Source organism: Lacerta agilis, chromosome 8, assembly GCF_009819535.1.
Source record: "Lacerta agilis isolate rLacAgi1 chromosome 8, rLacAgi1.pri, whole genome shotgun sequence".
Classification (NCBI taxonomy): Eukaryota; Metazoa; Chordata; class Lepidosauria; order Squamata; family Lacertidae; genus Lacerta; species Lacerta agilis.
The window spans coordinates 19,228,920-19,242,158 of record NC_046319.1 but is presented as its reverse complement, the minus strand read 5'-3'; the positions used below and the strand labels follow the sequence as shown (position 1 = coordinate 19,242,158).

At 44.2% G+C, this 13,239-nt stretch overlaps 1 protein-coding gene across 2 annotated transcripts in view; it reads right to left on the bottom strand.

Moving 5' to 3' along the window:
* The window catches only part of PRDM16 (PR/SET domain 16), a 433,577-nt gene that overhangs the window by 384,638 nt on the left and 35,700 nt on the right, over nt 1-13,239 (bottom strand). The window lies entirely within an intron of this gene.

The following is a 13,239-nucleotide window of genomic DNA, read 5'->3' as shown; positions in this document are numbered from 1 at the left end:
GCACAACTCTTGTCCCTGTTTTGAATTGCATCAACTTTAGCCACCTTTCCCCCTCCCCACAAGCCATTTAAACATCAACATCATGTTGCCACCTTGTCCGACATCACCAAGGGATGCTACTGCTCTTAAAAGATGTTCATTAAATCACCCTGAATAATTTTCTCACAGTTCTTGGAGCTGCCTACCAAAAAATTTGACAGTGGCATTTGCTTGTTACCCCCTTTTTTAAAAAAAGAGAGAGGGAGGGAAAGAGAGGGAGAGAAGGAGTGCAATAAAATACACCAATCACAAAGCATTTTGTGCCCCGCACCATGCTGTTCACTACAGACGCAGCAGGTCAGAGACTCGGTGGGAATTAACAGTTCATTGAGGACCAAATGATTTTAATGTTATCAACACATCTTTCCTTCTGGCATAGGAGTGCACGACTTATGAGGAGAGAGAGGCAATTTGTTTGGTGAATTTCATCCTTTGTTATTGAAAGCTGCTGCATTTTGATGTATAAAGACTCTTGCCATTAAGCCGCAGGACATAAACGTCCCGTGGGCTTGCCAGGTTGTTTGCTTCTTCTTTGATTTTTAAATAAAATTGACTTTAAAAGTAGCGTGGCATGGTGTTTTTTTTTTTTTAGTGTTTTCCTGTTCCTCTTCCAAGATATTTCAAATTTTTAACCCAAAAGCAAGCCTCGCCCAGCTGCTTGGAATGGGAAAAGAATAGAAAGGAACTACCTTATTATTTCAAGTTGAGGGAAGAAAGTTTTCCAGTCAGTCTGAAACGTAGGATGATTTACGGGTAATATATATAAAATCTAACGCCACCTGCACTTCATATGTGCACACACAATACATTTAAAGCACATTTAAAGTGCACCCACACACACACAAACAAAAAAAAGAATCCTGGGAGCTGTAGTTTGTGAAGGGTGCTGGGAATTGTGGCTCTGTGAGGGATAAACTGCCGTTCGCAACATATAGTGGTTTATTTGAAAGCCAACGTGTGTTTTCTCAGAGGAGTTAACAACATATTTCCAGCGCAATCCTATACATTCCCAATGAAAAGCAAGTCTGGTTGAGTTCATTTCAAGTGAACAACTGCAGCCATGAATATTGCTTATATTTTTTTACCAGGGTGTGTGTGAGGGGTTGAGTCCTAAGAATACAGTGGTAACTCAACTTACGAATTACTCGACATACGAATTTTTCGACTTACGGATGAAAAAAGTGCCCGCACGCCTACAGTTTTTTTGACATCCGAAGGACATCCATTGGTGGTTTTAGATGGGGTTTACTCGACTTATGAATTTTAGATGCGGTTTACTCGACTTACGAATTTTCCCGAATTTTTCGTTTCCAATGCATTCCTATGGGGAAATCGCTTTTTTCGACTTACGAATTTTTCGACCTACGAATGTGCATTTGGAACGGATTAAATTCGTAAGTCGAGGTACCACTGTATAAGAAAAGCCTGCCGGATCAGGCCAAAGGCCGGTGCTAGTCTAGCATCCTGTTCTCAGATGCATTGCTGCCTCTGAAAATTTGCACAGTCCTCTTTTAAAACCATCCAAGTTGGTGGCCATCACTGTCTCTTGTACAAGTGAGTTCCACACTTCAACTATGTGCTGCATTAAGAAGACTTTTTCTATCTGCCCTCAGTCTTCCAACATCCAGTTTCCCTGGGTGCATTCTAGTGTTACGAGAGGCGGATAAAAAAATTTCTCTGTCCACACTCTCCATTCATGCAATGTATCGTTTTACAAACTTACGGTAAATCATGTCACCTCTTACTTGCCTTTTAGTCAGTTCTGTGTGAGCCCACAACCTGCTAGGGCTAAGTTTGGTGTTGACTTAATGCATGTTTTTCTATTGACTTCCACCCTAAAGATGAGGCACTGGTGACTTTAATGCAAATCTTGCCAATTCATTTCCCAAAACGATATTCAGCCCGGAAGCCAGCTGTCCTTCAAATTCTGCACTTTCAAGGATTTAGTGATGCCGTTCGCCGACAAAATAATGTGTACAAAAAAATGTCTTTATTGGGGGACAGTGAGCATAAAATGTGCGTGATAGTGGAATTAATGTAGTAAAATGCAATGTATTAGGAGAAATTGCTGGAATATATGTGTGCATCAGGCAAAATCGCATGCAATGATTGACTCAATGTGCAGTAAAATGATGGCAAATTCTCATGAGATCTTTTTTAATATATATATATATATATATATATATCAGAAAGTGATGCAGAAATTTGGAGAAATGGACTTAAAGAGTGGGGAAAAATGAGAAAATCTGAAATGGACAGACTCATCCATCCATGAGCAGGTGTAAGAAATACGGCCTTAAATGAGGGGATGACGATGACAGAGAAACCTCTTTCTAGACAGTTTCCACTGAAACATCAAATTGGTGACCTCCAGATGTTGCTGAACTACATATCCCATCAGTGCCATCAAGCAGGGGGCAGGGAAGATGGGACGTGCTCCAGCATCATCTCTAGGGCTTCACATTGGCAATCCTTGCAGAGGGGGAATGAATTGGGGTGGAGAGAACCAATGTATTCTTTAATGGGCTATTTTTTTCCTGCCAGCTCTTTTCAGTCTATTTCCAGATAATTAAACCAAGCTGCTAAACAGGTGTAAGCACACTTGTTAAAAACAATGGTTTGGGTTGCTAAAAGGGAGAGACCTTTACAAAGGCTGATCTTGGGGGGGGGGGGAGATCCTTAAACCCCAACGACAAAGGGGTCCCCTCCTACAGGATGTAAAGAATCCCATTTCACCCTTCGGAAAATCTACCAAGTCCTAAAAAACAGAGTCCTCTTAATCCAATACACTGGAGCCCTAGGAAAAGTATAACCAGCAGGTTTCCTATTGCTAACACCCCCAAGGTGTGTCCTTGCCTAAACAATCCCTTCCGTACCATTTTCCGCATGGTGTATAGCAAAGGCTGCATAGAAAGCTCTCTGTGCCTTAAACAGAATTTGCAGATGCACCACTGTTCAAAAACTCTTCAAAAAACTCAGCCTGTTCATTGGGAATTTCCCCACAAAAAAGCCCACATTCAGTGCCGTAGAGAAACTTATATTGAACACTAACCTGAATGTCAATTAGCAAACTCTTGCAAGGAATAGACCTTTAAATATAAAATAACAATGATTCCCAGTGACCTATTTATTGAGTATTTCTCCTTATTTGTTGACAAAGAGGATGGATTATGTCCAGTCCATATTCAGCATTTATTCTGAGTTGTTTGCTAGCCGTGGGCAGTTCTTATACAATAAACTTCCTCATTTTCTTGCAAGACATTTGTTTGTTTTCCCACTAATCATCTGATCATCCGGCACGTTTCAATGCATTTCGCTGTTACTTTCCTAACTACAAAAAGACAGTCTCTTTCTTTTTTAAGTGGACACAGCACTTTAATGCACGTTGATTGCCCCAAACCAAAAATGTCCAGGATGCACTTCAATTGCTCCTACAAAACCCAGGGGTGTGGACTGTAGCCTGGGGTGGCATGTTCCATTTCACTGTTTGAGGTGAAACAGGAAGTGCTGTTCCCCACACCTCCTCCGCTGAAGCATCCCTTACCTAGATGACGCAGGTTCCCAAGAGATCTCTCTGGAAATTAGTATCAATGCTGGTGCCAGAGGCAGTGGGGGGAGTTTGGAGCCCATGGAGGCACCACCCATGGGGGTTTCTGCCACCCAAGGTAGCTGATTCACACTTCCTCATTGGAGGACTGGCCCTTGAGTGCAGTGGATGGATTGTGGAATGGGACATCTTAAGCAGGCATCTTAAGGAAGCTTCATTAGACCTAGTTCCCTACCAGCAAACTGCAGAATAAGGGACCCAGATGAGATCAGCAAGTTGAGGGGGTGCTCTTTGCTGTGAGAAATTTTGGGGTGACATGGGAGCTGGTTTAGGTCCTGGGGGCAACAGCCAGGAGGTTGAGAGGTTACTGAGCCCTTTGAGATGAAGGGGTTACCATCAGTACTCCAGCACAGTGCAGATATCAGTATTCATTTATTAGTATTGCACCTATTTGCATTTGTGTTTGGGTGTTTGTTTTTTTTAATTGCTGGACATCACTCAGATATATTTCATGCATTAAGTAGTATAGAAATGGTCTTAAATAAAAAATGATGTGAGCCCCTTGCTGACCAATGGGGCACAGTGGCCTTCAGTTCGTGTGCATAGCCACTGTGCCCCACAGTGTGGATATCTGTAAAGTAGAATTTGGTGAGGGATGTTGCCTTTGTATAATTCTCAGTTCAGAATAAAAAGACAGGGGGACATAGGGTTGCAGCCAGCCAAGTTATACTTGAAGTTGACCCATGGGCCAGGCAGAGAAGCCAAAATGGTTGGATTTGGCCCCCAGGCCTGAGGTTATCCACTACTGTGGTAATGGAATTAATCATTTTAAGAAGGTTTTCCAAGCAGAAGAGCTCCACTGATGGCCATATTGTGACTAGCTAGCATGGTAGCAGTGTTTGCTTTCTCATCCCCACAGACACATGCAAAAGACTTGTAGTGTAGCTATTACTTTGGGTTAAGACTCAGCCCCTCTGCATATGTTATTTTCCTGTACCCTCTGCCACAATGCTGTCACCTGGGCCCACCACCCTCCATGCCTTGGAGGGTAAACAATTGAAGAAATTAATGGAAGGGAAGACTTTCAGTGCCTACTGGCCACAATGGCTATCTTCTCCCTCCTCTTTAAGAGGCAATATACTTCTGAATATCAGTTGCTGGGAGCTGCAAGTGGGGAGGCAGTGGTGGACACCAGCTTGGATGGGTAAGAGGACTAGACACAGTCATGGAGGGGAAGGCTATCAATGGCTTCTATCCATGATGGCTATACTCTGCCTGCACAGTTGGGACGCAGCAATGCTTCCGGGGGGGGGGGGACAGTTGCTGGAAATCACAGGAAGAGAGAGGGCTCTCGTGTTTGAATCATGCTTGCTGGTTTCCAACAGGCATCTGGTTGGCCACTGAGAGAACGGGATGCTGGATTAGATGGGCCACTGGCCTGATGCGGGAGGTTCTTCTGATGTTCTTATGAGAGTTGCTGTTGCACTCTAGTCCTGCTTGTGCAGTTCCCCCTGGCATCCGCTTGGCTACTCTGAGTTGCAAGATGCTGGACTGGATAGATATTTGGTCTAACCCAACAGGCTTTCCTTAATTTAGTGACTGCATTTATATCCCATTTCATTTATGCCTTCAGTTACCTGAATTGACCTGCGTAGACCTGTAAGATCACTTAAGTCATTTGGGGTATTTTATTTTATTTTTTTTACTTGGGGCTCCACACTCTACAGAGCAGAGCAGGGCAGTGACCCCAAAACAGGCATTTTTTCATTTTTATTTCTATTTTTGCTATTTTTAAAGATCAAAGAGAATACTCCCCCTTCCAATTGTTCTGAAACTACATAGAAAGAAAGAGGAAGCACTTTAGAAAGCCGGGGGAAATAAGTAGGAAATGAACAGGAATTCTAATGGGATGGAAGAATGGGGAGCTAAAGAGGATTTGAGGACTGCCAAAAATGAGGTCAAGGGCCCATGGGCATGTGTGTGTGTGTGTGTGTGTGTGTGTGTGCGCACACACACACACACACACACACACACACACACGCACCTGGTCAGCACCCATTGACTCCTGGCCTAAATGAGTAGCAACAGAAATATCTAGCAAAAATAATAATTAAGGCACGGGTCACCTCCACACCATCCATTTAAAGTGCATTGCTTCCCCCTAAAGAATCCTGGGAACTGTGGTTTATTCCTCACATAGCTGCAATTCCCATGTGCAATCTAGAACCCCACTCATGCTCCTCTCATGAAGGCAGATGAATGGCGATAGGTGCCTGAAGCAGAGCTCGCATCATTGGGGAATGGCCATAGCTCAGCAGCAGCGCTCTTGTTTTGCAGGCAGGCGGTCCAAGGTTCAATCGTTGGCATTGCCATGTAGGGCTGGGAATTGCCTCCTACCTGAAACACAGGCGAGCTGCTGGCAGCCACTGTAGGCAATGCTGAACCAGATGGACCAATGGCTGGATTCAGTATAGGGTAGCTTCCTATGCAGTGGATGCTGCTGCAACCACCATACACACAGGCACACACTGGCCCTTTTCTGTCCTCCTTCCGATCCATGCCAAAGGCACATGCAGAGACTACCATGCTGGCATCTAGAAGGACTCCTCGTCCCTTCCTCTCCCCCACCCCGACATTCTTATTTGTGAAGGTGCCCAAGACAGGAGCTCACTTAAAAAAATGTTCCCTTACGCTTGTGGCGTAACAGCCCATTCAAGACAGATAAGCCCCTTTAGAAATGAAGGGGAATTTAATTCAGTGTTTGAGTGACAGTAGGAAGATTTATCCGCTGGCTAGACAATACGGCCTTTGCAGCTTTAATCTTGCCCAGACAATGGGCTGTTTCTCGGGCCTCATCTTGTGCTTTTCCCACGATGGTCGGTGATTAAGCGGCTACTTCATTGGATGGAAGCCACTATCTCTCATTTAAGAGTGTTTGCGGCTCTGTCAAGGCCTACAGAGGGAGGGCAGGAGGTGGGAGGAAGAGGAGAAGAAAGAGGGAAGAAGAGGGGGAGATTCAAACCCATCTAAGAGAGACTTCCAAGAACCCAACTTGGTCTTGACCTGTAGAAGGTGGGTCATACTGAGGACGTTATATGCTTTCTATCTACGGCAGAAGTGGAAGACCCTTTTCAGCCTGCATAAGGCTGAACATTCCCATGTCTTATGGAAAGAGTCATAGCTCAGTGGCAGAGCATCTGCTTTGCATGAAGAAGGTTCCAGGTTCAATCCCCAGCATCTCCAGGTATGGCTGAGAGATACCTCTACCTGAACCCCATGGACTGCTGCTCCTGGTCAGTGTAGACAGAGAGGGCTGGTTCATTAGAGCAAGTGGGGCACTGCCCCACCAACTTCAGTCTGCCCTCAATCAGTCCCCTGCCTACTTACTTACTTACTTAAAACAAGTCCAGGGGGTGTCCCTACCTGTCAGCTTCCTCCGCCTTAGTATCAGTGTTGCCATTGCATAACTCAACAGGGAAAAGGATGGGACAAAACTAGAATTAATTGGCTCTGCCTGTCATTGGCTGCAGCTCTTCCTATCATTGGCTCTGGCGCCACCTACTGTTGGGCTCCTTGCCTTCCACCCCACCAGCCGCCACTGAGTGTAGACAATACAGTGACATGGAACAATGGTCTGACTCAGCATAAGACAGATTCCTGTATTCCAACTCCCTTCTGGACAATGTTCCAAGAGCTATCTGCCGGGGTGGCAAAAGTGGGTGGAGCAAAATTTAACCTGTGCAATGCTATACAAAGTATCTACACACACACACCCCTCTGTATTCCAACCAGGCAAGCAAGTGATATGACCAGAGTTCAAGAATGCATTCAAACTGGACAAAAAAACCCCCAATGTTTAAAGTTCAAATGAGGCTGGTGAAGGGTGTGGCCTTTTCAAGGGTGAGGTGTGGGGGTCTTGATCCCCGGACCTGAGGTTCCCTACTCTTCATATGTGGTGCACCGTATATATTGAGTCCTGGGCTGTCCTGATGGGCAGATGCCACAGCCATAGCTAATCCATATTACACTTATGGAAGGCACCAAGTTAGTTCATCATTCATCCCTTCTGACATCTCAGTGTGTGTAATGAACAGCTGTTGGACCACACTGAAATTTAGTGTCCCCATGGTTGCTCAAGTTATGCCAAAAAAGAAAGGGGGCGGAATCTGCTAGTTACTATCACCTAGTGTCACATGACAACACTCCAGTTTTCTCTTCCATTACCAGTTGAATGTGCTGTGCTGTGTTAGGCTGCAGGCATGGGCCAGTTCTGCACGTGTCTGCAATGGTGTCTTGCCTGCTGATCTCACAAAGCCCCTGAACAACCATACCATCAGATTATGGGTTTCACCCAACTAAATCCAAACCAGAGTAGACCTATTGAAACCGATGGACCTACATTAGACATGTGCATACATATCAGTGGGCTGCAACTCTGTTCTAAAACCTGTCAGCTCTACTATATTATATCTGAAAGTCACATGGAAACCCTGCAGGGCAGCTGACCCCTATCACCAGGAAGGAAGCAGAACTAGGAAGGGCAGATGCTATGTAGAACAGGGATGGGGAACCTGGGGCCCTCTGTGTGTTAGAATCCTAGAATCGTAGAATCGTAGGGTTGGAAGGGACCCCCAAGGGTCATCTAGTCCAACCCACTGCAATGCAGGAATCTCAGCTAAAGCATCCCTGACAGATGGCCGTCCAACATCTGCTTAAAAACCTCCAAGGGAGGAGAGTCCATAACCTCCTGAGGGAGACCGTTCCACTCTCAAACAGCTCTTACTGGCAGAATGTGTTTCCTGGTGTTTGCTCGGAATCTCTTTTCTTCTAACTCCTATTAGCCTCAGCTAGGACAGCCAATATCAGGGATGATGGGGGCTGTAGTCTAGCAACATCTGGAGGCAGGTCTCTCTCACCTTGATACACTGTTGAACTTCCTGTTCAGCATTTGTCCAGCGCGAAACAAGGGTTTGCCTTTGTCTGCATGATGTGTGGAACCTGGTCCACAGTGTCACAAACTTCCTTAAAAGAGAAATCCTGTTAGGTTTTCACAGTCGAGGGAAAAGAAGGGAGGGGGGGGAACTACCTGTCACACACAATCCAAATCAACCTCCGTTTTGCAAAATGCCAAACACAGCTTAAAGGATTTGAGGTTACCCCGCCCCCAACTGCCCAAACCACACCCACTTCTGTGTTGTTATTCTGAAGAGAAGAGGGGAACCTGTCAGCAATTGACAAAAGGCTGGATGAGATTATTTGTGTTTCTTTTCTCCTTCCAGGGGTATCTTTCCCTTAATTCCTGAAACTAGATGCATGGATTATCCTGAACTCTTAAGCGATATCATTTTCCTCTTTCTACCAGAATACCACAGTCAATGCTGAACAGGTGGAAAGCCACAAACTCAACAGCACCAATGTGGGGCACCTCTCTCCGATTTTATTTTACACCCTAGCAAATCACAGGATATAAGATTCCAGAGGATGCTTTGAAAGCTCCTTTGGACTTGGTTGAAGGGGTGTGCAGAAAGAATTGATGGCGAGGTGGTTATCAATGAATTCACAGCTACAATTATCGCAGTAGCTCCATGTGGGGAAATAAAAAACCCTGTCCCCCCCCACCCCCCCTCCATCTGATTGTATTTTATTCAGGATATGGGATTCAGCTATGAATGGCAAGATCACATATTATAGAAGTACACACAAAAACTAAACAAAACCTAATTCAGGGGGAAATAATCAACCTTTGTAATGTAAGGAAGCAATTACTCTACATCTTCCTATATACATAAAAATGTAATGCTGTCATCAGGGGTGTCAACTTGAATAAAATATTGGGGGGCCAGGTAAGCCCCACCCCACATAGTTGATCACATGATGTTGTGCACGTACACCATTTGAATGGGAATGCCCATCAACCTGGGGGCAACCCCCTCATATTTTATTGGGAGAGCCAAATACCCCTTGGCTCCTAGGAGTTGGCTCCTATGGATGTTTATACAGTATTGTTTATATTTTGAATTAGATATATATCAGGACACCAAAATCTTTTAAGTGCTTAGGACCTCTAAAGGCAGGCATCCCCAACCTTCGGCCCTCCAGATGTTTTGGACTACAGTTCCCATCATCCCTGACCACTGGTCCTGTTAGCTAGGGATCAGGGGAGTTGTAGGCCAAAACATCTGGAGGGCCGCAGGTTGGGGATGCCTGTCTAAAGGCCTTAATCTGGCCCTGGCTGGTTCATCGAGGCAAAGGGGGCACTGCCCCATCAGCCTCAGCCTGATCTTGGCCATCCCTTGGTCTACCTACCTGCTAACTTACAACAAGTCCGATGGGTGACACCTGCTGTCAGCTTCTTCCTTTTAGATCTCAGGGTTGTTTTTGGAGAACTCAACAGGGAGGAGTTGGGGTTCCTAACTCTACCAGCCCCAGAGAGCACCAGCTACCGCTGCATTTATCTCAGACAGAAAGTGATGAATTATATAAAATGAATATAAGGCTATTTGGCCACTTGGCTAACCTTAAGTAGATCGATAAATTACATTTTTGTGGATTAAATTAATGGGTGTATTTAATTTTAAAAAACCCTGCAGATTGGGTTCCTTGTTTAGAATTTGAGCAAAAGCAATTCACTTTCCACATTGGGTCTTTACATGTAAAATGGGAAGAGGCGCTTACCCTGAAGGGCCGCAGGGAAGTTCAACACAATACATGACACAAGAAAGAGTAATGAAGAGGTGTCTGCCATGACACAAATATATAGTGTTGTAGCCAATGAAGTCCTATTTAAATTCATGAACTTAAGGTATTCAAGTATGTTCATTTCAATGGGTCTTCTCTGAATAGGAATATTGCTGGATACAACCCAATGGTTTTTTATTATTGTACGAAAGATCTGGTCAAGCCACCAATTTCATACAGAGCCACTGAAAGGAACAAGGAGGAACCAATCCATCCCATTTTGGGAACTATCAATCAACTTTTGGCTGTCCTCTTTCAACCTGAGCATTCTCCTCCAGCATTCCAACTTCAACAACAACAACAACAACAACAACAACAACAACAACATTTTTCCAGAAAAAAATACTCAAAGTGCTTCCAAAAAACATTAAAACGGAAGTACAAAAACAGGAATAAAACAACCAAAAACACACCAGACATGTTTATCCAAAAAGGCAAATCCCACTTAACTCAACACCCTACTGGAATTTAAGCAGGAAATGAAGATTATTTTGTTTTAGATTCTAAAGTTTACTGTTCAGTCCTAGTTCTTTTTCCCGGTGGACTGGAATGTTCCTGGTCATCTTACTAAATTATTCTAAGTGCAATAAGACACTGGCAATGTATGTTTTATTTAATTTATTGCAAACACTGCCCGCACCAAAATACCCAAGGTGGAAGGAGAGTACTCTGAGGTGATAGTGCTGGAACCTCCAATAGGGATAAATTTGGTTTGGTTCATTGTTTGCTGCGAAATTCCCTAATCCACACCTCCCGATGCAATACATGAACCGAAACACCACTACCTTTTGAAATTCACCATTCTCTGAATTTTGCAAGTAAAGAAAGCATACAAAGTTCTCCATCAAAATGCCTATATGATTGAAAATGACATACGGGAATACTTATTATTAGGATAAATTGCTTACAGATATGCATCCATTAGTCGAAATGGTATACAAAGGAGTGTGGGTGGGTGGGTTTAAAATACGAAATATATATATATATATTTAAAATACTACATGTGCACTTAAAATGCCCCGTTGAGTTTTCATCAGGGCATTAAAATAAATAACTAAATGACAAAGCGGTGCAGAAATGAAGATGTAAGGGTGGGAATAAAACAAAAATGGGACTGGCCATTCCGTCCCAACTCAAGTGAGATTTCAAAGCAGCTCTTAATAAATGTGCATGGGTCAGGAATAAGGTTTTCTGAAACTGATTCCATGTTCTGTAAATAGGATTGGCAGACAAGGCTCATCCTAAAGAGAGGCAGCTGTCTCAGGCAATGCCTGATGGGAGTGGCTGCAGCCACCCTCTCTGACATTTCTCCAGAGCTCCACCACCTGATCCCATTGATATCATCTTTTAGATCCAGACCCTCAAGCAGCAGCAGTGAAGTTTCCTAGTTGCTGGCCTGCTCAATCTCCTTTTCCCAATGCATCTACATTGTTTAAAAGACCAGTGCAGCCTTAACAGTGGCTCTCCAGGATTTCAGATGGGAATCCCTCCCAGTCGTACCTGGAGGTGCTGGGGATTGAACCTGGGATGTTCTGCATGCCAGGCAGAAGCTCTTGCCCTGAGCCACAGCCCTTCCCAGCCATCACCATGGTCGCAATCCATTAAGACCCTCCATGCTGGCCTAAAGCAAACAGAAGCTGTACCACAGTAACTTCTATTCATCTCCATGGGGGTCGTTCCTATTGGACTCCTATTGGACCACAGCCTAAAGCTTCTCAGGAAGTTATGGAATGCCCCTGTCATTATTTCCTGATCCAAAACGGCAGGTAAGGTTACCGCATCGAGAGTCTCCAGCTCAGTGGAAGGAAGTATTGAAAATCCCCTCACTATCCCCTTGTTTCACGCTCTATAATGTGATGCTTATACATTCTTTGGTAGCAGATTAAATGGCTAAGAAATAAAAACACCAAGAGAAAGCTGGGAGGGGAGAGGGGGAGAAAGAATAAGAAAAAGGGAACAAAGCCCCTAAGTGTCTAAGGCGAGCAGTTCAATCTCCAGGACGGGTTTATGGGCTCCAGCACCATGTGCCACACAATACAAGATAAACATCTGTTGTTATTTCAGTAAACCTAAATCAGATGTGATATATATATATATATATATATATATATATATATATATATATATATGAGAAAAGTGGTACAACAGAGAGGCCTCCTCCTGTCCCCAATTTATCAACAGCAGCTTTATCCAGTGTGAAGGAATTCGGATTAAAGGGGGAAGGGGGAAAGAAGAAGATGGCTGGCAAAGTCCCACTCAGAGTCGATCCCTTGACATTACCAACTTATGTTCATCGATTTCAATTGGTGTACTCTGAGTAGGTTTTAGCTTGGATATGACCATTATGATGATGATGATCTGCTAGACATTGTTAGTTTGGGAAATATGTTATCCTTGGCCCCATTTTACAAATAGAAAGCCCAAGACTACCTAACATTGTGATTGAAGAGAGATCACAGCCAATATTTCCTTGTTCTGGAGCAGAGGCACATAAATGGAGGTGGGATGGGGGGAAGAGGGAGAGAGAGAGAGGAGGGGGAAAGGGGAGAAGAAAACCACCGTAGAAGGTCAAAATGGGCCCGCCAAAATGTTTCAAAACATCATGTTGGTCCTAGTGGGCAAACACCTGATAACTCTACTCTCTAGTGACCCCCTCTGTAGACTTATTGACAATTCAGGAAGCAAAGTCATTTCTCTTGGAAACTATTATGGTGCAACTCAAATCAAAGGAGGTTATTCATTGTGGGGGGGGGGGGAACTGAGATGGTTCACCAAAATAACCAACCCAACCCAGGTTTGTCCTTGAGGTATCTTGACCTGAGAGGTCTGAACAGTTAAGGAAATCACTACTGTACTTGGCATTTAAAAACACACACACACACACACACACACACACAGAAAAGGGTTAGTTTGCT